The 25,138-nt window shown below is 44.8% G+C and overlaps 1 pseudogene; it reads left to right on the top strand.

Annotated features, from left to right (window-relative positions):
- The first annotated feature begins 2,352 nt into the window (after positions 1-2,352).
- On the top strand, positions 2,353-21,904 carry LOC120853757 (annotated as a pseudogene).
- The last annotated feature ends 3,234 nt before the right edge of the window (positions 21,905-25,138 follow it).

Below are 25,138 nucleotides of genomic sequence, written 5' to 3'. Positions count from 1 at the left end.
AGAGAGTTCCAGAAAAACATCTATTTCTGCTTTATTGACTATGCCAAAGCCTTTGACTGTCTGGATCACAATAGACTGTGGAAAATTCTGAAAGAGATGGGAATACCAGACCACCTGACCTGCCTCTTGAGAAACCTGTATGCAGGTCAGGAAGCAACAGTTAGAACTGGACATGGAACAACAGACTGGTTCCAAATAGGAAAAGGAGTACGTCAAGGCTCTATATTGTCACCCTGCTTATTTAATTTATATGCAGAGTACATCATGAGAAATGCTGGACTGGAAGAAACACAAGCTGGAATCAAGATTGCTGGGAGAAATATCAATAACCTCAGATATGCAGATGACACCACCCTTATGGCAGAAAGTGAAGAGGAACTAAAAAGCCTCTTGATGAAAGTGAAAGAGGAGAGTGAAAAAGTTGGCTTAAAACTCAACATTCAGAAAACGAAGATCATGGCATCCGGTCCCATCACTTCATGGGAAATAGATGGGGAAACAGTGGAAACAGTGTCAGACTTTATTTTGGGGGGCTCCAAAATCACTACAGATGGTGATTGCAGCCATGAAATTAAAAGATGCTTACTCCTTGGAAGGAAAGTTATGAGCAAACTAGATAGCATATTCAAAAGCAGAGACATTACTTTGCCGACTAAGGTCTGTCTAGTCAAGGCTATGGTTTTTCCTGTGGTCATGTATGGATGTGAGAGTTGGACTGTGAAGAAGCCTGAGCACCGAAGAATTGATGCTTTTGAACTGTGGTGTTGGAGAAGACTCTTGAGAGTCCCTTGGACTGAAAGGAGATCCAACCAGTCCATTCTGAAGGAGATCAGCCCTGGGATTTCTTTGGAAGGAATGACGCTAAAAAGCTGAAGCTCCGGTACTTTGGCCACCTCGTGCGAAGAGTTGACTCATTGGAAAAGACTCTGATGCTGGGAGGGATTGGGGGCAGGAGGAGAAGGGGATGACCGAGGATGAGATGGCTGGATAGCATCACGGACTGGATGGACATGAGTCTGAGCGAACTCCGGGAGTTGTTGATGGACAGGGAGGCCTGGCGTGCTGCGATTCATGGGGTCACAAAGAGTCGGACACGACTGAGTGACTGAACTGAACTGAACTAATACCATAAACTGATTTCCTTTAAAATAATAATTATTTGTAACATTTTTTTAACTTCCAGGTAGTATTAGGGTACTACCTTCAAAACTGTTGCCATGTTCTATACCATTTATGCTATTATTTGTTTCTTTAAAAATCAACCATTTTTAATATAAATGAATGTATTAGAAAAACGATAACATCCTTAAAATCTTGAGTTCAGTGTTTTCTGATACAGCTGGAACACAAATGCAGAATATTAAAATAAAATATGTTCTTTTTTGTACCTCCTAAAGTCATCTCTTGTGTCTCCCACTCATGTTTCATATTCCACACTTTGGGAGCCAGTGTGAAGATCGGCAGAGAAGACCAACCAAACGTGGGGACGCCTTCAGCCAGCTGGTGACAACTAAAGAGTTTTCATTTTCTCCATTATGGATGTCTGGCATATGGCGGGCTTTCTAACAAAATCTGAGCATAACGTGTGTTCTACATCTAAGGGACAACTCGCTTGACTTGAGATCAGGGTCACAGGGCTGGGGGAACTGGGGTTCCTTAAACAAAGGGGACTGGGGAATCTTTTGGCTGAGGTAGAATGCTGAGGTTAGGGAAATTTGGTCTCTGTGGGTGCTCTTTTTAGGGTGCCTCAGGCTGAGGAGAATTAAGGTTACTTCAGATATTTAGGGATCTCAGCACTAGGGCATTTCTTGTTTCTGTGGCTTGTAGTCCCTAAAGCAGATGAGACATGAGTTCCCTTCAGGTTAGGACTGGGTTCATCAAAGCTGTTGGGATTTGGGGCCTTCCAGCCTGGAATTTGCGGAGAAGGCAATGGAAACCCACTCCAGCACTCTTGCCTGGAAAATCCCATGGATGGAGAAGCCTGGTGGGCTGCAGTCAATGGGGTCTGTAGGAGGTGGACACGACTGAGTGACTTCCCTTTCACTTTTCACTTTCATGCATTGGAGAAGGAGATGGCAACCCACTCCAGTGTTCTTGCCTGGAGAATCCCAGGGGCAGGGGAGCCTGGTGGGCTGCCGTCTATGCGGCCGCAGAGAGTCCGACATGACGGACGCGACCTACCAGTAGCATAACACGTTTGTACTCAGAGATTAGTATTTATTTCAAGGTTTCTCTGTCTTGGAAACAAATATCACACGAAGGAGGCCTAAGAGGACGTGAGCACCGCGGGGTGCTAGCTGTAAGGCGACGGCCACCACGGAAGTGTCAGGAGCAGGCGTGCCGCGTGAGAAAATGAAGCCCCGCCAGGAACGAGAAGGAGGTGCCGCTAGCACTGCGCTCCTGTTTGCCGGGAAAAGAGGCGTTTACCGCTGCCCAGGAAAATGGTCATCTCCAGCCCTCAAGACGGGAAAACCGGAGACGGGAGGAAGGGCAGTGGAGCTAGAGGCGTGGAAGCGGTGGGCTGAGTCTGTGTAGCCTCCTGCGCCCTTAGAAAGGCAAGACCCCTCCCCTGTGCACTCTGACAGCTCTGCCCCATTCTCTGCGCGTCTAACCGGAGAAAGGGTGTGTGTTAAACAGCAAGGATGATAGCGAGGGACGGGGAATGGGTCAATTCCTCCTACCCTACCTACCTGCTGCCCTAAAAGACCGAGTCTATGGGTGCATCCCAAACCGTTATCATGTAAAGGCAAGCATCCTGATAAAATTGCACGAGTGCTGCTGAGAAACGAATAACATGAATCTCTTCCCATCTCGAGTAAACTCTTCTTTATGAAATGTAACTAGGAACCCACAGGAATTGATGTGTAAGATATTAGCAACCGACCAAGGGATATATGATAATGCCAAATGTCTGGACACGTCCATGGTCAAGACAGAGATGCCAATAGCATGAATTTTAATAATGGCTAGCTAAATATCATACTGTGTAGCCACTCTATGACATTACATCAGTGTGGTAATTTTTATGGGCTTCCCTCATGGCTCAAAAAGTAAAGAATCTGCCTGCAATGCAAGAGACCCAAAAGTTCCATCCCTGGGTCAGAAAGATCCTCTGGAGTAGTAATTTTAAAGTATATAAGTTCTGAAAAATGTGACAAGGATCTGGTGGCTTTTTAACTACAATTTCCACAATATAAATAAATAAGAAAGCATAAGTAGAAGAAGAGAAAAAGTTGTGTATATATATCATTGTCATCATAAAAAACTACTATATCAACTGAATCAAACTGACATTGTCATCCTTAAGCACAAAGTCAAGACAAACACAATTCTTTCTCAAACATAAAGTAAATCATAACTACTCTCATCTACCAGAACACAAGAAAAACAGCCTCCAAATTCCAGCTTCCCCCGATTCTCAGCTTAACTCCTTCTGGACAGGAAGGCAAATCCTAAGAGGTGATCACATTTGTGCTCTGGGTTGCAAAAAATATTATCTAGCTTTAAAGAATCTTTAAATGAGATTATCCTCAAACGACAAAAAATGAAGTGCTTTTATTCTCTGAAAATGTTCTCCGATCCATAGAAAATTAAATGAGACACTGCCATCTTATTAGGGAAGCAAGCTATGGCGGATTCAGTTCAGTCACTCAGTCGTGTCTGATTCATTGCAACCCCATGAACCGCAGCATGCCAGGCGTCCTTGTCCATCACCAACTCCCGGAGTCCACCCAAACCAATGTCCATTGAGTAAGTGATGCCATCCAACCATCTCATCCTCTGTTGTCCCCTTTTCCTCCTGCCTTCAATCTTTCCCAGCATCAGGGTCTTTTCCAATGAGTCAGCTCTTTGCATTAGGTGGCCAAAGTATTGGAATTTCAGCTTCAACATCAGTCCTTCCAGTGAACACCCAGGACTCATCTCCTTTAGGATGGACTGGTTGGATCTCCTTGCAGTCCAAGGGACTCTCAAGAGTCTTCTCCAACACCACAGTTCAAAGGCAGCAATTCTTCGGTGCCAACTCTCACATCCATACATGACCACAGGAAAAACCATAGCCTTGACTAGACAGACCTTAGTCGGCAAAGTAATGTCTCTGCTTTTGAATATGCTTTCTAGGTTAGTCATAACTTTCCTTCCAAGGAGTAAGCGTCTTTTAATTTCATGGCTGCAATCACCATCCACAGTGATTTTGGAGCCAAAAAATATAAATTCTGACAGTTTCCACTATTTCCCCCATCTATTTCCCATGAAGTGATGGGACCGGATGCCATAATCTTCGTTTTCTAAATGTTGAGCTTTAAGCCAACTTTTTAACTCTCCTCTTTCACTTTCATCAAGGGGCTCTTTAGTTCTTCTTTACTTTCTGCCATAAGGATGGTGTCATCTGCATATCTGAGGTTATTGATATTTCTCCCAGCAATCTTGATTCCAGCTTGTGTTTCTTCCAGTCCAGCGTTTCTCATGATGTATTCTGCATAGAAGTTAAATAAGCAGGGTGACAATATACAGCCTTGATGGACTCCTTTTCCTATTTGAAACCAGTCCGTTGTTCCATGTCCAGTTCTAACTGTTGCTTTCTGACCTGCATATAGGTTTCTCAAGAGGCAGGTCAGGTGGTCTGGTATTCCCATCTCTTTCAGAATTTTCTTTTTTTTTTTTTTTTTTTTGTGTAATAAAGTTTTATTAAAGTATAAAGGAGATAGAGAAAGCTTCTGACATAGGCATCAGAAGGGGGTAGAAAGAGTACCCGCTTGTTAGTGTTAGCAATGGAGTTATAGAATTTTCCACAGTTTATTGTGATCCAGACAGTCAAAGGCTTTGGCATAGTCAATAAAGCAGAAATAGATGTTTTTCTGCAACTCTCTTGCTTTTTCCATGATCCAACGGATGTTGGCAATTTGATCTCTGGTTCCTCTGCCTTTTCTAAAACCAGCTTGAACATCAGGAAGTTCACGGTTCATGTATTCCTGAAGCCTGGCTTGGAGAATTTTGAGCATTACTTTACTAGCATGTTAGATGAGTGCAATTGTGCAGCAGTTTGAGCATTCTTTGGCATTGCCTTTCTTTGGGATTGGAATGAAAACTGACCTTTTCCAGTCCTGTGGCCACTGCTGAATTTTCCAAATTTGCTAGCATATTGAGTGTAGCACTTTCACAGCATCATCTTTCAGGATTTGAAACAGCTCCACTGGAATTCCATCACCTCCACTAGCTTTGTTCATAGCGATGCTTTCTAAGGCCCACTTGACTTCACATTCCAGCATGTCTGGCTCTAGGAGAGTGATCACACCATCGTGATTCTGGGTCATGAAGATCCTTTTTGTACAGTTCTTCTGTGTGTTCTTGCCACCTCTTCTTAATATCTTCTGCTTCTGTTAGGTCCATACCTTTTCTGTCCTTTATCGAGCCCATCTTTGCATGAAATGTTCCCTTGGTATCTCTAATTTTCTTGAAGAGATCTCTAGTCTTTCCCATTCTGCTGATTGCCTCTATTTCTTTGCATTGATCGGTGAGGAAGGCTTATGACAATATATGTGTGGTCAATTGCCTTCAAATATTTTTGCTCTTATTTTAAAAATCAGTTTTAAAATATAAGCTACATCTTGACCGCCACTCATCTGTTCAAACATTTATGAAACACCCTACTATGGGTAGGACTAAGAGCTGGGGATTCTGCACTGAATGATATCAAAGTGTATTGAGTCTAATACAAGGGACAGGTGAGCACATAAACAATTATGATGCATCTAAATAAGTGACACTAAAATATGTGATGAATTTATAGTCATTGAGCACTTAGGATGTATTTACTAAACACTGTGCTGACATCTTTATACATTAATTCTCTCATCTCTTTTTTCCTAAATGTCATTCCTGAACTTATAGATGAGGTAACTCATGTAAACTGAGGTTAAATCAGTGCACCAGGATTACTCAGCTTTCAAGGGGCTGAGTCAGAACTGGATCTCAAGGCTCTTTGGTTCCAGTGCTGGAGTTGCTGGCTGGACTGGGAAACAGCTGCAGGAGACGGGGTGGGGACAGGCAAGACACGTCCTCGGACACCATGTTTACTGTTCCCTGTATCATCCAGTCAGGTGGGAGCCGCTGAAGAACCGCACTCGTGAAAGGCAGACTTGTTTTTCAGAACATTCTGCATAACTTTTAACTACTGTGCAGTATGAAATTACAACTGGATAATAATCTTAAAGCATTTACATCTTGAAATATGTGATAATGATCTAGTGGGGTTTTAAGCACAACTTCCATGAAAATAAAAAATAAATAAGAAAACAAATGAGTATAGCTAATTGGAGAGAAAGACATTTGGGTCAGGTTGACTTCTAAGCTGTCATGATAAAGTTAAGAAGGAAAGAAAAATAGGCTTAGCAGAATTTAGTAACTATCCAGGGTGAAGTGAGACTCCAAATGTGGTGACTTCAGCACCTAGATGGACCGTAAGTAATCAGTTGATATAGGGGAACAGCAGGAAGAGCTTTGGGGTGAGGGGCAGGGGTACAGAGGGAAAGAATGAGTTCATTTAGGCAGGTGTTTGTTGAACTCAACCTATGCAGAATAGAGTTGAGACATCGAGTGGGCAACTAGAAGTATTACTCCAGAGCTCAGCACCAAGACTTTAAGGATGAGTTTAAAGATGAGTTTAGAAATCATCAGCTAAAAGCTGATTAAACCCACAAAAGGATATAGAACAGGTTTCTTCCGTCTTTCATCACCTAATTTCCTTTCCTTCTAAGTTTCCTCCCCTGCCTCCATCTTTAACTGTTACAACTTATCAAAGAAATATAGTAGGCCAAATAATGCCCCCCAAATAAGCCCACACTCTAATCTTCAGACTATGAAATGGTACCTTATATGACAAAAAGGACTTTGCAGAAGTGATTAAATTAAGGATTGAGATGGGGATAGTATTCTGTATTATCTGAGTGAGTTGAATCTAACCACATCTATTATGTTTATAATAGAAGTTTATTTCTAGATTTTTTTTAGGAATGTGCAAACCAGCTGACTTCTTTTTTCTAACTTTTCAGGTACTGTAAGCACACAGTTAAGCATATCTCAGCCTGGCCCTCCAGGAAAGAAGTTGGGGTTCTCAGGCAGCCTCCACCAATTCCACTCAGTGCCAGGTGGATACCTCCAGCACAGGTAATGTGAGTGTTAAGATAGTCCTCTCCTGGTGGCAAGATTGAAGATTTGGTATCAGCTTCAGAAGATAAAATGCTCACTAGCTTTGGAAAGAGGAACTCCAGGTGGTCCTGCTCAGCTTCCCAGAAGTAGGGGCTTGTAGCCAAAACTATGGCAAACAATAAGATAGTTCTCTGCCTCCTAGTTGTAGGTCACTGTCTCCTGGTGTATTATATACATTTTTCTCAAAAACTAAATAGGGAGCACCAGTCGATTATAAATATTCTTGAATCCCATTGCATGGTTCCAGTTCCTTCATCACTTCCAACAAGCAAGTAGTAAACCTGATGCTCTCGACGTCTAGCAAGAGTACAATATAATACGGGACACAATTCATGCAAAAGAGCTTTGACTCTTTTGGAGGAAATCCATATACATAAACCCCAGGCATCCTTCTGATGACCTATACTGAAAAGCACTGTTTTCACAGTGTCAAAGGTGGAGACCTGGTGACTTCTACACACTCTGCTCTGCAAGTAAGAATAAGCAGTGATGCATTCCTTCCTCCTACAAAAGCGCTTTATCATAGTGCTATTTAGAATAGTATCCAGAGGACACGTACTTCCCTGTGCTGCTCCGTTAAGCCAGAAACAGCCACAATACTTAATATGGACAGAGTCAAAAACACCTCTTGAAAGCCACTGAAAACATTCACCTGCAGCTGTTCCACTGAGTGGCTTCCTAAAAGAGGGCTCTCTGCCCAGGCGGTGCCATGCCCACAGTGACACCTCACAAGAAGCAGCTGGCCACAGGAGTGTGGCCACCTTGCCTGCAGGCACTTCTCACATTCCGAGGCCTTTTTGTCTCTCTCAGAGGGGACACTGGCTCTGAAGCAGAAGAGATGACTGATGGACTTTATAAGAATTGGCTGCCAGCCCCAGCGGCTATTAGGTTTCTCCACTGCTTTAGCTGAAAGATTCTGCAGAAAGATTCTTTCAAGACTCTCATTGCCCTCAGAGGTTACATAATAGCAAGCATCCGAATAAGTGATTACTTGAATTTCCTGCAAAACAATCAAAGCCCAATTCCTGGGCTGGGAGAGAGGAGGGGTTGGGAGGATTTGAAATTTCTGTCTTTGGCAGCTGACAGCTGATTATTAAGAACGGCAAGGTGTCAGAGGCTTGACACTTTTCCTTATCCCTTTCACTGACTCCATACATGAGCAAATGCCCTTGGCAGCCTTGTGGATGAGCACGGGGACACCAACCTGAGAAGAGAAACCAGTTCAGAAAAGGGATTTATACTCCAAGCTCACATGAACCTGAGCTCATTTCAGAGAGGACGCAAATGGGCTGGAAAGGACATGCCTCTGAAATGAGCTCAAACTGACTGTTTGTAGGCAAGGGGAAAGTTCTCACATTATAGTGTGTTTGGGGTTGTAAACAGAAGGGGACCCTGGCAAGGGCAGAATGGCTGGAATCTGTCCCAGGCTGGGTGCTACATGGTTGGAGGAGGGAGTAGGGGGAGGAGGGAGTAGGGTGAGGAGGAAGGCCTGAAGTTCTCTGACAAGTTCACAGTCAGCTAAATACAGAGCTGCTCCTTCCAGCATGTTAGAGGTAGGCACTGCCATCTCCGGGCTGCCCTGGTGGGCTCAGGAGTAAAGAATCTGCGTGCCATTGTGAGCCACAGGTTTGATCTCTATCTTAGGAAGATCCCCTGAAGTAGGAAATGGCAACCCACTCTAGTATTGGTGCCTGGAGAATTCCATGCACAGAGGAGCCTGGCAGTCCACAGTCCATGAGGTCACAAAGAGTCGGACACAATTTAGCAACTAAACCACTGCGATCTCTGCAGGTGCCTATTCATCTGGAGACATTTCCATCAGGCATCAGTGACCCCTGTCTCCATAGGTGGCCTTGCATGCATGGACTTGCAAGGCCATCCATAGGCTCCCTTACAGATTTCCTCATCAGTCAGAAAGTTGACAACTCCCAACCATTTCCCTGGAGTCACAGCCGAAGGGAAAAAAAGGTTTTCAGGAATCTTATTTATACATAAATAGAATTAGTGGAGACCAAAAAAAAAAAAAAAAACCCTGAAGGGCTTAATTGTCTTCAGGATCCCTGTGTGATAAACGTGTGCTGGAGTTACTCCATCACTCAGTCAGCCTCGGAGTGCATCCCCGTGTCCAGAAGTACAGTGGGCGAAACGTGGGAGGCGGTGTCCCCACTGTCCTGGCACTGTCTTCCCAGTGCCTCATTTTAAAAGAGTCATCCTATCAGCTGGGCTGCCTTCCGTTGCTGGTAACTGAAAACTCCAGACGAAACCACCACGGATGACACTGAAATGTGTTACCTTTAAATACAAGAAGTTTGGAAATCTGGCCATCCGATTCCTGTGACTCACTTGGCTTCATTCTTCTCCATGTGCTGGCTTCATCCTCCAGATGGCTGGGAGAGCTCTGAGCTTCACATCCAGACGCAGGGAAGCAGAATGGTGGGTGTCATTTCTCCCAGCAGCTTCTGCCGAGGAAGGAGGAAGCCTCGCCCAGGAGCCCCATCCTCAGAATTCTCCCCTTGCGTCTCGCCTTACGTCTCTTACCAGACCCAGGTCACTAGCCTTCCCTTGAAGCAGCAGTGCACAGAAAGACTGGGGTTCCCAGTATTGTTGGGGATCAACTAGCATCCACCACTAGATCTGGAAGCAGAGACAGCTTCTCCTGAAGCACAACATGTGAAAGAAGGATGGAGCCTTAATAAAGGAGAAAGGAGGAAAGGAGGTGGGCCCCCAGTGGTGCCTTCTGTAGGCAGTCATCAAGCATCCTATTAATACATACAAGGGAGGGTGACAGTAACACGTTCTAAATCCCTTCTTGAATTCAGAGTCCACTTCTAAAGGAAGGTTTACAAATGAAAAGTCTTTGAAAGTTAAGGGTCCCTTCATCAGACTCCTGACCAGATTATCATAGAGCAGAGAGACCTTCAATCCATGTAAAGTATATGCAGCCTCTGCCACCGGCAGGACCCCCAGGGGCAGCGTCTCCTGGGAAGCATGCAGGAGCTTCTGCAAATGCCTCCAGCAGCAGCCTGTGGAGGTTTCTGCAGAGGAACTCCCACAAAAGCAATGGCGAGGACTTCCCTAGTGGTCCAGTGGTTAAGAATCCACCTGCCAACGCAGGGGACATGGATTCAATCTCGGTCCAGGAAGATTCACATCGGGGGAGAACTGAGCCCATGTACCACACACAGCTACTGAGTCTGTGCCCTAGAGCCCATGCTCCGCAAGAGGAGGGGCCACCACAGCGAGAAACCCGCACACCACAACCAGAGAGCAGCCTCAGCAACAAAGACCCAGCACAGCCAAATACGATAAGTTAATTTTTAAAAAGCAATGGAGAGACAAGCCTTGTGGAGCGCAATGGAAGAAGATAAGGGAACACAGCTGCTACCCTCTAGACTCCAAAATGTTAACTTGTTCTGTGGATTTCTGAAGTTAAAAACTGGGTACTCGGAGCAGAATTTTCAGGAAAACTACTTTTAGCTCAATATAAAAATGGAGGTTTTCAACAACCAGAACCATAGTGGGGATGCCCATCAAAAGCAGAGAGAAATTTTGTCTCAAGGAGCACAAAGTAGAGATCATGCCAAGGAAACCTTTCCCAAGGTAAAACACAATCAAGGCATTTTAATAACAATACGACCCATTTTAATACCAGCATCATGCTAGTAACTTACAAGGCTCACTGAGTACTTGATGATCATGTATAACAAGTAGGTACTTGAAGCTTCTTAAACATGGACTCAGTGGATAAGAGTCTGCCTGCCAATGCAGGGGACATAGGTTCAATCCCTAGTCCGGGAAGATCCCACATGCCAAGGAGCAGCTAAGCCCCTGTGCCACAACTGCTGAGCCCAAGTGCTGCAACCCCTGAATCCCACATCTCTAGAGCCTGTGCTCTGCAGTGAGAGAAGCCACCGCAATGAGAAGTGCCACAACTAGAGAGTAATGCCCACTCGCTGCAGCTAGAGAAAGCCCTCGCACAGCAGTGAAGAGCCAGCACAGTCAAAAATGATAAAATTAAAAATTTTACAAATGAAGTTTCATAAACCTAAAAAAGACTTTCCACTAAAACGTATAACCAGGAAGCTCCAGGACATTGATGAAGTTAGGACATGGGTTCATTTCCACTCTGTGAGTGAAGTGAAGTGAATTGAAGTGAAAGTGAAAATCACAGTCATGTCTGACTCTTTGCAACCCCATAGGCTTGTGGAATTCTGCAGGCCAGAATACTGGAGTGGGTAGCCTTTCCCTTCTCCAGGGGATCTTCCCAACCAAGGAATCGAACCAGGATCTCCTGCATTGCAGGTGGGTTCTTTACCAACTGAGCTATCAGGGAAGCCCCTTGTGTGAGTGGGTAAGATACAAAGAATGGCCAAAACTGAACCCATCGTCCCCGAAGTCAGCACTGACTCTCAACTTCCAGCCTCATCACCACTCTCCTTGTCACCCAGGAGTGAGTCCTTGGAGTCAGAGCTCCTTTCCTCTCCTCCCTGCCCCACCTGCAAGCCAGCAAACCCTTTGAATGCGGCCTCCAACATGCCTCTCACGGTCACCACTTCCGCCTTTCTGACTGATCTCTTAACCTCACAGACTGCAGCACGCCAGGCCTCCCTGTCCTTCACTATGTCCCAGAGTTTGCTCAAAGTCATGTCCGTGTCCATTGGTGGCATCCAACCATCTCATCCTCTGTGGCCCCCTTCTCCTCCTGCCTTCAGTCTTTCCCAGCATCTGGGTCTTTTCCAATGAGTCAGCTCTTCGCATCAGGTGGCCAATGTATTGGAGCTTCAGCTTCAGCATCAGACCTTCTAATGAATATTCAGGGTTGATTTCCTTTAGAACTGACTGGTTTGATTTCCTTGCTGCTCAAGGGACTCAAGAATTTTCTAGCACCAGTTTGAAAGCATCAGTTCTTCAGTGCTCAGCCTTCTTTATGGTCCAACACACACATCTGTACATGACTACTACTTTATACACAATTCTTTAATAATTATAAATTTTTGTCCCCTACCCTCATATATAATTGTGGAGCCATTTATTTTAACTCCCATTTGGAAGGGGGAAGAATGGCAGACCTACAGCAGTCACTGGTTTACAGGATTCTGAAATCCCACTGGGCAGACATTGTGAAGGCCCCCTAATTCTGGAAGGGTGGACTGTACCTTAATTAGACCTGGCTATTCTTGGATAATGTGTGTCTCTGGAGGTTTAGCTGTCCTTACTAAGAGACTGAACAACAAGAGGGCAAAAATCTTATCTCTTTAGTTTATAGGACCAAGGGGGGTCCTGAATTAAAAGAAACTATTGAAATTCACTTGGAGATCCTAAACTCAGAGCTGGGTGAAGTAACTGGTAAAACATACAGATGTTTTACCTTAATTACCAAAAATTGCCATTCTTGACCAAAATTAGTTTCACCAATCTTGAAGCATTTATTACTTCACCAAAAAGAGCAGGGAATACCTTTTTCCTTAAATAACTGAGGAAGTTTTTACTGAAAATGTAAAGAAAAAACTATGTCAAGCTGCTAAAATATATATGTATATTCTTTCAAAGTTTGGACTCCCTTGGAGAGAAGGTGACTCTAATCCACTGTGAAAAGATCATTGGCAAAGCAGACTGAGCAGAGACAATTCCATGTTTTGACAAACTCCCAGTTCGTATCCCTTTTCCTAAGCACACAGGGAGACCAGTTTTTCTAGCCTCCCTTGCAGTTGGTGGGTCAATAGGACTGGGTTCTCGTGAATAGAATGTTTGCAATGGTCAAGTAGGACACTTGCAAGTCTGGCTCTTAAAGGCTTCCTGCAGGATCCTCTGTGCCCCTCCACTGTTCGCAGCAACCTAAGACTGTTCAGTCAGTCAAGCTCCGAGACAGTGGGGCCTCAGTCAGTCCAAGCCTCAGAGTAACTGCCCCTCCACCGTATACCCCGGTTGGTACGTTCTGTGCTTGAGAAAAACTTTTAGCATTTGACATTTCAGCATCAGCAAAGTAGGTGCTGAGTAGTCCCTACACAATCCCCAACCAGATGTTTCATAAACTATACTTTTGGTTTAAAAAAAAAAAAATCCAAAAGAGGGACCTCCCTGGTAGTCTAGGGCTAAGACTCCATGCTCCCAAAGCAGGGGGCCCAGGTTCCATCCTTGGTCAGGGAACTATAGCCCACAGGCCACAACCAAGACCCAGTACAGTCAGATAAATAAATAAATGTTTTTAAAAATCCAGAAGAAACAGCATTGTTGAAATTAACCAAATTCATACACTTTTCAGAAGAGTTCTCCCAGGGTGTCAGGGTTCTCTTACTAATAAAAGTTAGCATGTGTTCTTTCATCTGCTTGTTTTACCTGAATCACCAAAAATTGCCATTCTTTACCCAAAATTAATTTCACCAAGCTTGGAGCTTTTCCTTACTTCACCAAAAGAAAACAACAGGGAATACCTTTTCCCTTAAATATCTGAAGAAGTTTTTACTAAAAAATATTAAAATTAAAAAGTAGCTCAAGCTATTAAAAAGTTTTTTTAAGCAGCTCAACTATAAAACTCACAAGCCGAAGCCCAAAAAGAGAAGATTAGTCCACATGTGAGGTTGTCTTTAATTTTTGATTTAAAGTGATGTTTTTTAACATCTGTAAAACATTCATCTGATTATGAGAGGTAGGAAAACTTACTAACCTAAAAGATGAATGCAACTTGAAAAACAGCATTAATCTGTTCTCAGAGAGCAATGTTCAGTTCAGTTCAGTCGCTCAGTCGTGTACAACTCTTTGCGACTCCATGAATTGCAGCACGCCAGGCCTCCCTGTCCAGAGAGCAATGTTAGGTGTTTTTAAATACTAAAATCAAACAAAAAGCTAATTACATGAATCACTGAGGTAGCAATTTTTGGATCAAAGTGTCAGGCAACAGTTGTAGTTTACAATAACAGAGACTCCCTCTCTGCTGGTATGTGGTTTCATGACGTCTCTTTGGATTGCCCTTTGGAATCTTAACACCCATGTTACTTTGGAATTACACTGTAACTTCAATGTGAAAGTGTAAGTCACTCAATGGTGTCCAACTCTTTGCAACCCCATGGACTATACAATCCATGGAATTCTCCAGGCCAGAATACTGGAGTGGGTAGCCTTTGTCCTCTCCAGGGGATCTTCCCAACCCAGGGACTGAACCCAGGTCTCCCGCATTTCAGGTGGATTCTTTACCAGCAGAGCCACCAGGGAAGCCCCCTAACTTCAATAATCATTACAAACTTTCAAACAGACTTTATTCACATAGACAGAGACTGACCAAAGCAAGTCAACATATGAAGCAAAAAGAGAGAAGAGTTAAACAGAGAGAAAGCCACAAGCATAGAGGAAAAGGAAGAAACAAGGAGCAAAACAAGGGAAGGTGAATAAACAAAGAAATACATTACCATTATCCTGGTACCTGAAGGTGCCAGGAAAAGAAAGAGGGCAGGAAACAGCTGAGAATGCCACGGAATCGGCTGGGCAGAGCATTCCCTGAGTCTGATGTCCTATGAAAATTGACATCTCAGGCTTTTGTTTCTGTCTTATGCCTGGTAGGACCACAGAGTCTGTGAGTAGGAAGGTCCCAAACACTATACCTGCCCCTGTCTGATGCAGAAATGTCCCCGAAATGTTTTCCACTGGAACTGAAGATTGGGTATCCAAGCATCCCTAAACTGATGAAATTCCATACGATCCAGAGTAAGATTGAAAATGCCAGACAGGTGTCTGCTTCTTCTTTCTTTCTTCCTTTCCTTCCTTCTTCTTTTTCTCTTTTTTTTTCTGACTCCCAAGATGTGGTATGTGACACACTTCCTTTCATCCAAGGAGTTTCTCAGCAGAGTTACGGGCTCCCAGATTTGAAGTAGAAGTTGAACATGGTCAAAGAAAGGAGAACTGACAGAGAAATGAAAAGTTTGGCAACAAAATGCACTGGAAACTGAAAATATAAGACTGTTTTCTTGGGAAAGCAGGTTTAGGACAAGAGCTGGCCCCATCCTGGATTAAAGCCTTTAAAGCTTTAGCTGTTATGAATGATCCCTCAGGTAACCTCTGCGACCTGTCCTCAGCCCCCTTCTCTTTTCACCCTACACACTCTCTGCTGACTTTTACCTCCTACCCTCACTCCACTGGGAAGGTTTAACCTTTCTGAGGGGCAGCAAACAGTAATGACAACTGCCACTGACCCAAGTCGGTTCACAAAAGCTACCATGTCAGGAGAACGAATTCTACACCCTACCTCTGGGGCTTTCATTCCAAGCAACAATGATCACTAGGAAGAAAAAAAAATGGTAACACAGACACGTAAAAACATTCTTATTTTCATGACACCAAGCCAACAAGAGACAGGACAGGTTATAGCACAGAGGAAGTTCCAAGTGTGAAAACTCTGATCTGTCCTTTGTTTACACCTCCAAGACTGCCACCCCTATGACACTCTAACCATCCTGTGACCCTTGCAAATTCCTTTCCAGATCCTCTTCCAGGGTGGAGCCAGACTGATCAAAGACCATCCATTTATCATTATTGTTTGATTTATTTGCATTTGACTTGTCTCATTATAATATCATTTTCAAGAAGAGACCTCTAATGCCAATAACCAGGGGCCCAGCAGGTACCATCTACAGTCTATTAAGACCTCTGTCCTCCCTGGTTGCACTTGGAGTGTGTTCCTTGTTTAAGTCACAAGAGTACACGACTTATGAGATATTACAAGATAGAGTTACAATAATTCAGATATTCTTTAGCCCCTTCTCCATTATCTTGGTGAACTGAGTATTTCAATCTAACTTAAAAAACCTCAAATACTAAGGTCTCCAAGATTACCTCCCTCCTTTTCACAAGGCCTTTTACCCAATACCAAACAGCAATATTTATAGAGCCATTTATTACTATTACTTCCAATCTATTAAAGCAGCTGTCCTCCTTTTCTTTGTCAGAATCTATCACTATCCTAGCAAACTCATCCAAGCATGGTTTCACTATTGCCCTTAGATGGATGATGTCCAAGTCTATATCTGCAGCACAGATCTTTCTTCTAAATGCCAGCCTCTATTTTCAGCTATTTATCTGACATGTCCCTGAGCCATCTTGCTTAGCTTGGCTTCCCTGGGAAGCAGAATCTGAGGTGGAGATCTCCACGTAGTGGTTTATTGGGGGTGCTCTTAGGAACACCCCCAGGGAAGCAGTGATGTCTGCATCAAGACAAGGAGAGGCTGAACTGTGTTGCAGCCCCAACCAAGACCCAGTCAGTCCCATAGGAACCTGATGATCCTTCAAATCTGTTCCAAATTGGGCCAAGGAGGCTCAGACTTCATACGCCAAGATCCACCCACCCTTGGTTGTAGGTCACCCCCAGGGAAGGGGCATAATCTTGAGTGAAAGCAGGTCCCTTTATGGCAATTCCCACGTTGGAATTCAGCCATGAACCACAGCAGCCAATTTCCCAGACCGCTGGGAAAATGCATATCCAGCAGGTTTGCAATGACTAGAGGTTGTTGCTCCTGCCAACACCGTGACTTCTTCCCTTGCCTCATGCTATCCTGGCACGAGGAGCCTGAAGTAACTAACGGCTGTCATGGCTTGAAGTTTCATAGAGACTCTTCTTGTGTTTCCCGATGGAAACATGTCCTTCTGGTGACCATGACTTCTAAACCTATGGAGCCTAGAGTTGCGGGGATGAGAAACAGAAATTCCCTAAGTGGGTCACTGAAGTGATGCCAAGAGAGGCACCTTCTGCTTCTCCCCTCAAGTATTCTGCCTTCTCTCAGCACCACGTACTAGCTGTTGATATAGAATGCCTATTGCATCCCGGAGAATGACCCCATCCTTGCACGCCATCATCTCAAAGTTGGTACCACAGCTATGCCTTTGAAAGGCCATTCTCTTGCTCTCTTTGGCTGCAGCTTCCAGGTGTCATGGTACATTAGGGCTGGAGGTACAATATGTGGTGGGAACAGTGGAGCCCATGGTCAGGGGTGTATGGCTTCACTTCCTTTGCTGTAAAGTAGGTGTGGGTGGCACTTTGCAGAATGAACATCTTCATCTGTATCACCTGCATAGCCCTGGCGCTGCATCCTCTGGCACAAAGTTTCATTATCCCAGAATATATTCAGAGCATCCTCCTGGAGCAGAAATTCCTCTCCAAGATCATCATTTTTAATGACATTACTATATAGAAATAACAATATGTTATACAGTATGACAAAAAAGTCAAATGACTTTTCAAAAAAAAAAAAAAAAAAGCAGACAACTTCAACTAAATGTGATGTTTTAGCAGATTGATCTGGACTCTTTAGCAGAGTCCCGGGGATATGTGCACACTGTCCTTTATCCTTAAAAATTATGTAAAGGAAGGAAGCACTGATGTGGGAATGAGTGCTGGGGTAGTAAATCAGGAGATCTGAGATCTCAAAACTGGATTTTCAATTGATACTGATGTAATTTAGTTAGGACATTGAGCAACTTGATGTTTCCTGCAATAGCAACCTCCGTTTCCTCGTCTATGACCCTACCTATCTTTTCCATGTCTTTTTTGGATGTCTCCAAAGAACCTCAAACTTAACATGTCCAAAACCCATGTCATGATTATTCCCCCACAATCCAGTGTTGTTTTTGTTTTTTAACATTTTCAATCCCTGAAAATGACACCACCACCCATTCAGTCACTCAGGTCAAAAATCTAATTCCCTTTGACATCTATTTCTTCTTCAATCCCACTGTTAAGTCTATAACCAAGCCCAGCTGACTTTACCTCCTAAAATCAGGCTAGGTGGCTCTAGAATTCACTGATTCCAGTCCATCTCTTCCACTACCACCAACACTGCCCACCCACCCCAGTCCTGGCCACTTCCTATCTGGACCAATGCATGATCCTCCCAACTGCTCCACCTGTGTTTCCTCTGCCCCCATCCTATCCTCCTAAGATTCTGGGCACTTAAGCTAAATACCCCACAGATGAGTGCACACATACACACACACACATACCTGTCCCTAATACAACCAGAGTGACCTTTTCAACAGCAAATCCCATCCTGCCACCACTGCCTTCTTGTCAAACATGACCTAAGAGGCAGGACACAGCCGGGCTGCTGCCTCTGTCTCCAGTCTAGTCTGAAATCAAGCTCCCACTCACTGCCTATTGGAAATGCTCCTCTGTTATGGGCTGAACTGTGCTCCCCCTCCTCCTGACCTGCTGAAAATTCAAGTGTTAAAAGTCCTGATCCTCCAGTAGCTCAGAATGTTGCTGTATTTGAAGATCAAGCTTTAAAAAAGTAATTAAGATAAGTCATGTGGGTGGGCTCTAATCCAACCTGACCGGTACCCTTATAATAAGGGGAAACTGGTACACAGTCACACACGGAAGAAAGACTGTGCAAAGACAGAGAGAGAAGATGGCCATCCATAAGCCAAGGGGAAGATACCAACCCTGCTGACACCCTGACCTCTGACTTCCAACCTCCAGAACCGTGAGATAGAAATTACTGTTTTGTAAGCCACCCAGTCTAGGATATTTCAGTACAGTGGCCCAGCAAACATCTTACTTAAACAAAATTCCTAACTCACATCCAAAAATAACAGCTATCAGTTTCAGAGCACAGGCCCCAGGCCAGGGTCTGCCCCCAACCCTCTGTTATATTCTCTCCTTTTACTCTAATGAGAACCATTGCTCCCTGATGAGGAGGAACCTCAGAAGCTCCTGGATCTGCAAGGAGCACCTAGACTCAGAGCCTCTGCTCAGACACTCACACCATGGCTTCCTGAGGAAAACTTGTCCAGTGCTTCTGCAATTCTTGGGGATAATCTGGATCATTGCTTAAAGTGCGAGTATTATAAAAAGCCAAGTCTCTCTTCCATGTGGGAGCTGAAGAGTGGAACCCACCTCAAGAGTTCACCATGGAGGCCATGGAAGGAGGAGGCAGGCGGTAGGGATGGGGGGAGACTTTCTGTGGGAAAGCTGTGTGATCTGTGTCCCCACAGTGCTCCCTCCATCCTGCCCTCTTCCTCTCTATCCAAAGGCAGGCCCTCAACAAATGGACAGTGTGGCCCTGTCAAACCATCAGAGGACTTAAAATACTGTATTAACCCTGAGCCTCAGGAGGAGTACTTACATCCATCCATGTCCTTCTGAATTTGCCTGGGAGAGTAATGACAGCTTTAAGGTATTGCTTGAAAGTTTGGAGTTATGGTCCTGTCAGCCTAGGCCTGAAAGTTACTTCTATCTGTGAGAATTTGGGCAAGCCATTTGAATTCTTTAAAATCAGTTTTGCCCAGTCAGACAGGCACAGAGATGCTTCTGGAAGCAACATCATGATGGCTGCCCAAGAGAACCCCAAGTTCAGTTCAAACTGGTATTGGTTGGTGATGGTGGTACTGGAAAAACTACGTCCATGAAATGTCATCTGACTGGTGAATTTGAGAAGTATGTAGCTACCTTGGGTGTTGAGGTCCATCGTCTTGTGTCCCATACCAACAGAGGACGTATTATGTTCGACATACGGGATACAGCCGGTCAGGAGAAATTGGGTGGACTGAGAGACGGCTATTATACACAAACTCAGTGTGTCATTACAATGTTTCATGTAACATCAAGAGTTACTTACAAGAAAGTGCCTAACTGTCATAGAGATCTGGCACAAGTGTGTGAGAACACCCCAATGGTGTTGTGTGGCAACAAAGTGGATGTTATGGACAGAAAGGTTGAGGCAAAGTCATCTGCCTTCCACCGAAAGAAGACTGTTCAGTACTACGACATTTCTGCCAAAAGTAACTGCAGCTTTGAAGAGCCCTTCCTCTGGCCTGCTAGAAAACTGATCGGAGACCCTAACGTGGAGCTCGTCGCCATGCCTGCTCTTGCCCCGCCCAGAGGTGGTCAGGGACCCAGCCTTGGCAGTGCAGGACAAGCACAGTTTAGAGGTTGCACAGATGAAGATGACGGCCTGTGGGAAGGTGAGGCTGGGGCCCAGCGTCAGAAGTCTCGTTTTATAGGCCAGTGTCCTATGATGTCAGTGGTGCGGCGTGTTTGCCACTTTATTACATAGCTAAGCAGAACGTGTGCTTAATGTTTGGATGCTGAAGGAGGTAGATGGGCTTTGGAGTGAATGTGTCAGTTAAAAAAAAAAAAAAACTTTCCTTTTTGGACCTGATATTTAGGTGATTTGGAACACAATTGTTCCTCCTTGAGTTTCAAATATAAAACTGCTATAGTCACATGACATGGAGAAAGAAACGGCAACCCATTCCAGTGTTCTTGCCTAGACACTCCTGTGGACAGGGGAGCCTGGTGGGCTGCCGTCTACGGGATCGCACAGAATCAGACGCCACTGGGGCGACTTAGCAGCAGCAGCAGCATAGTCACGTGACATTACTGAGAGGCGAAATCTGGTTTGTTACTGTCCTTCCCATTCCTTTTTGTTTAGAATCAGAATAAAGCTGTATTTCAAATATCTAAAAAGGAAGTCAGCTTCCTCACCCCTACGAGAAGAAGAGTAATTATGGTAACATTATTATAGGAATATCATAATAATTAGAGATAATATATGTAAAGCACTTACACAGTATTTGACACGTGCCTGTGTGCGAAGTCACTTCAGTCACATCCAACTCTTTGCACCTCTGTGGACCATAGCCCGCCAGGCTCCTCTGTCCATGGGACTCTCTAGGCAAGAATACTGGAGTGGGTTGCCACGCCCTCCTCCAGGGGATCTTCCTGACCCAGGACAAACCCGTGTTTCTGTGTCTACTGCCTCGGCAGGCACCACTAGCACCACTGGGGAAGCCCATAGCGTCAGCTTAAATAAATAGTATGCTATTAGAACTAATGAGAGAGCCTGTGAACATACCTTCATGTGAGATCTGTTTACTACATTGTGGCATCATTTCTTATCTCTCCCGGACATTGCCAGTGCTCCCTGCACGTCCCGTCTCCCTTCTCCTTTCAGACTGCTCTTCTCCTGGCCACTGTGTTCTTTGTCCTCTGACAGTCTGCCCCTGGACCTCTCTTGGGTGACACCTCGGGCTACTGGAGTCTGGAGAATGACAGGTACAGTACGAAAGTCCAGCTCTCTTGCCTTGTGTGAGGACAAACTCTGAGTTCCCTGGTGGGATCAAGCTGAAATGCCATCCTTGCTTTTCTCTTTCACCCTCCCCATCTTGCCTCTCCACCCCCTTACTGGTTTTTCCTGGGATCATTTCCACAATAAATCTCCTGCACGTGGACCTTGGTCTCAGAATCTGCTTCTGGGAAGCACAGGCCATCCTGCTGGTACTAGAAAGAAGACTCGCAGCCTTTTCAAGGATCCAACTCTAAACCCTGCAGAAGAGGCAGGAGGCAACTCTTAAGCAGATGGAGCTCAGGCATTCAGCCTCTCTAGGTACAGAATGCTGGTCCTTCACCAACACAACTAGAGAGTAAAAATGATGTGGGTCAAAATACTCTGTTCAAATCATCACATTTGAAATTGGAAATTTGAGAAACAGATGTTCTTCTTTCAACTTTTTTTCCTGAGCTTTAGCGCTTCTGTCTGTGCAATGTTTATACTAAAGAAGTTTCACAGGGAATTTATGGGGATGCATGTACTTGTATCTTAAACAAAATATTTTCCAGTTACTGTATGTTCTTTCTGTATCATCACCTTTTTCCCTTTAGTCCACTGTCATGAAAGATGCTGCAACAAGTCCCAACCAGCACATGGTCGGCTAGAGCATGGAAGCAGTCAAGCCATGGAAAATATACAGGGTCTCCACCATCAGAGGGACCAGACCACCAAGGTCTACACCATCACAGACACTGAGACTACCAACAAGCCATTCTTTCTTCCCATTGGTCCATCCAGATTCATGCTTACTGAACACTCTCTGTGCACCAAGCACCCTGCCCTCTGCAGCAGTCAGTGAAACTAACCATCTTTGACTTCATGGTTAAAGACAAAAAGCTGATAACCAAATGAAGAAACACACTAACTACTCTAGATGCCAAGAAGGAAAAAGCCCGGGGTGCCAGAAAGCACATCATAGGGGATCTGACCTATGGGAGTGGAGTGAAGGAAGGCGACCCTGAGAGAGCTGGAGAGGGATGGGAGGAAGGTAGGCAGACAAGTGTTGAAGGAACTACGTGCAAAGGTCCTGAGGCAGCAGAGGGCTGCACATTATAGATAGCAAAAGAAAGCTGAGGGGGTTAGAGCACAATGTCAAATGAACATGGTGGGAATGGAGAGGTGGCATGAAGCCCAGTGGCATAGGACCAGAGGCCACCAAGCACCTTCCTGCCTGACGGTACCCCCTATGCCTGGGATACATGACCTGCCCTCCCTAACAGGTCTGCCTGGTCTCTGAAATATAGTTCTTCCTGGTTTCACTCACATCCAATTTTCTGATATCACCTAAGCCTGTATTATACTGTGAATTGATACAAAGAGTGTGGGGCTCTGATGGTGGAGGGGAGCTCCAGCAGCAAGGGCACAGAATTTCAGCACAGCACACGGTAGTCAAACCATCGACAACTTTTTTTCTCCAGGGACAGGGACTGGGGTCCCTGTTGAAGAGCTGTGAATTAGGCCCCTGCCTTTCCTAGAAAGGAGGCTCAGACCATAAAGAATCTGCCTGCAATGCAGGAGATGCAGTAGACACAGGTTCGATCCTTGGGACGGGAAGATCTCCTAGAGGAGGGCACGACAACCCACTCCTGTAATCCTGCCTGAAGAATCTCATGGACGGAGGAGCCTGGCCAGCTACAGTGCATGGGGTCGCAAAGGACTAACATTCTCACTTTCACTTTTTCCCAGAGTAAACAACATAAACTCTGCTGCAAGACTCCTCTGGTTTGCTGATAAATTCAGATCAGAATGCTTATCAAGAGAACTCAAAGCACAATTTCTTTTTAATATCACGAGTGGCATTCAGCATAAATGTTAAAAGAAAAATACATCTTTGCCAACAATAATCAACATAAATGTGAAGGACTCTCTCTTGACAGTAGACAATGTCTGTGATGATGAAGAAGGTTCAAGGGAAAGCTGAGATGAAAGGGAATCCAGGAAAGGAGCGGACCTTGAGTTTCAGTGCCCACGAAAGGCTCACTCCAGTCAATGTAAACTCCTCGTGTTATGTTTCAGGGACAGAGACACTAATGAAGCCAGTGAAGCAAGCCACAAAACCCCCAATGGGACCGAGGCAGCCTCTTGGCCACGTCCCACGGTTGCCCTGTCCCCAGCCAGGGCTGCATCAGGCTGACCTCAGGCGTCCTTCTGCTTGAGCCTCACCAGTGCACCCGGCTGGACCCAGACGACTGGAGGTAAGGTCAAGATCACTGTAGGCTTCTGTTTTATAAATAACTGTGCTGCTCAAGAGACAAAGGAAAGGAGAAAAAATGGTAACTGTGCAAAGATACCACTTTGTCAAATTCATTAGAAATTTTTAAAAAGAAAAAGACAAAAGAAGGACAGAGGTTTTTTCAGTCCCTAAAGACAAGCAAGAGAGATCCACCTGCTCGTAGCGCTGAACTTTCATTTTGAACCAAAGCTGCTCTTTTCCACTCTCAGTTTAAAAAGCAGCTCATAAAGGCAAGCCTCAAATATTTCTAATTCATAGCGTGTTTCATGAGGCTTGCCCGTCATGAGACACACACTTTGCAGCTCACCCTGTCTTCAACGACAGGATTCTCCAGCGGGATATTCTCCAGGCCCCTTGGCAACCCTGTGCTTAGCCATGTTGCTTCTTCTCCTCACTCCCCACAGCAAGGCCCAGCCATGGCAGGCCAGAGTGAGCCCAGGAGACCCACCTGGCTCTTCTGGGAAAGCCAGTGCTTTCATCCACACTGAAGCTTTCCCTGCCACTCGCGCCCACAACCCAGAATCATGTGACAGAAGGATTCTGAAGGGGACAGCCCCAAAGTAAACACGGTACCACATGCCAGGCATTTCAGAGAAATCAAGCACAGCACAGAGGACTCTACCCAACGCTCTGAGGTGACCAAAAAGGGGAGGAAACCCAACAAAGAGGGGACGTATTATATGCACATGCGTATGTACAGCAGAAACTAACACAACATTGTAAAGCAATGGGACTATTTCTTTTATTTCAAGAAACAAAAATTTCTCGAAAAACAGCAAAATCAGGCAACGGGTCACAAAAATGTGTATGTTATATATGGAGTCTAGAAAAACGGTACTGATGAACCTATTTGAGGACAGGAAAGAGACGCAGACATGGAGAATGGACTTGTGGACACAGTGGGAGAAGGAGAGGATGGGATGAATTGAGAGAGGAGCATTGAAACATATACATCACCATTTGTAAAATAGCTAGTAGGAAATTGCCATATAACACAAGGAGCTCAACCCAGTGATCTGTGACAACATGGAGAAGTGGGATGGGATGGGGGAAGGGGGGGGTGGAGGTTCAAGAGGGAGGGGACACATGTTATACGTATGGCTGATTCATGTTGCTGTATGGCATTGTAAAGCAATTATTCTCCAATTAAAAATCAGAAAAAAATAGTAAAAACAATTGAGTATGCTTCCCCAAACTCTCTGAGCTTGACTGGGGCTCTGTGCCCCCAGAGGAAATAAATTTAGGAGAAGTCATATGCTTTCTTGACCTGAGGATGGGAAATGGAAAGAAGAAGATGACAAACAGGGGTCAGAGAGCAGCAGCTGCTGAAGGACGTCAGTGCAAGCTGTGGGTGGAATCAATGGTTTAAAGGAAAACTTGAAAAACAGGAAAAGTAGCCAGAGCTGAGCAAGGCTCTGAGCGCCAGCTTGATCTTGTTGAGTTCACACAAGGGGCAGCCTCTAGAGCAGGGGTCCCCAACCTCGGAAATCTAATGCCTGATGATCTGAGGTGGAACCGATATGATAATAATAGAAATAGAGTGCACAATAAATGTAATGCATTTGAATCATCCCCAAACCACCCCCAGGGTCCGTGGAAAAACTGT

The sequence above is a fragment of the Oryx dammah genome, unplaced genomic scaffold, assembly GCF_014754425.2.
Source record: "Oryx dammah isolate SB20612 unplaced genomic scaffold, SCBI_Odam_1.1 HiC_scaffold_26, whole genome shotgun sequence".
In the NCBI taxonomy this organism is placed as follows: Eukaryota; Metazoa; Chordata; class Mammalia; order Artiodactyla; family Bovidae; genus Oryx; species Oryx dammah.
The sequence above is the reverse complement of the archived record's forward strand: the minus strand, read 5'-3'. Positions and strand labels throughout refer to the sequence as shown.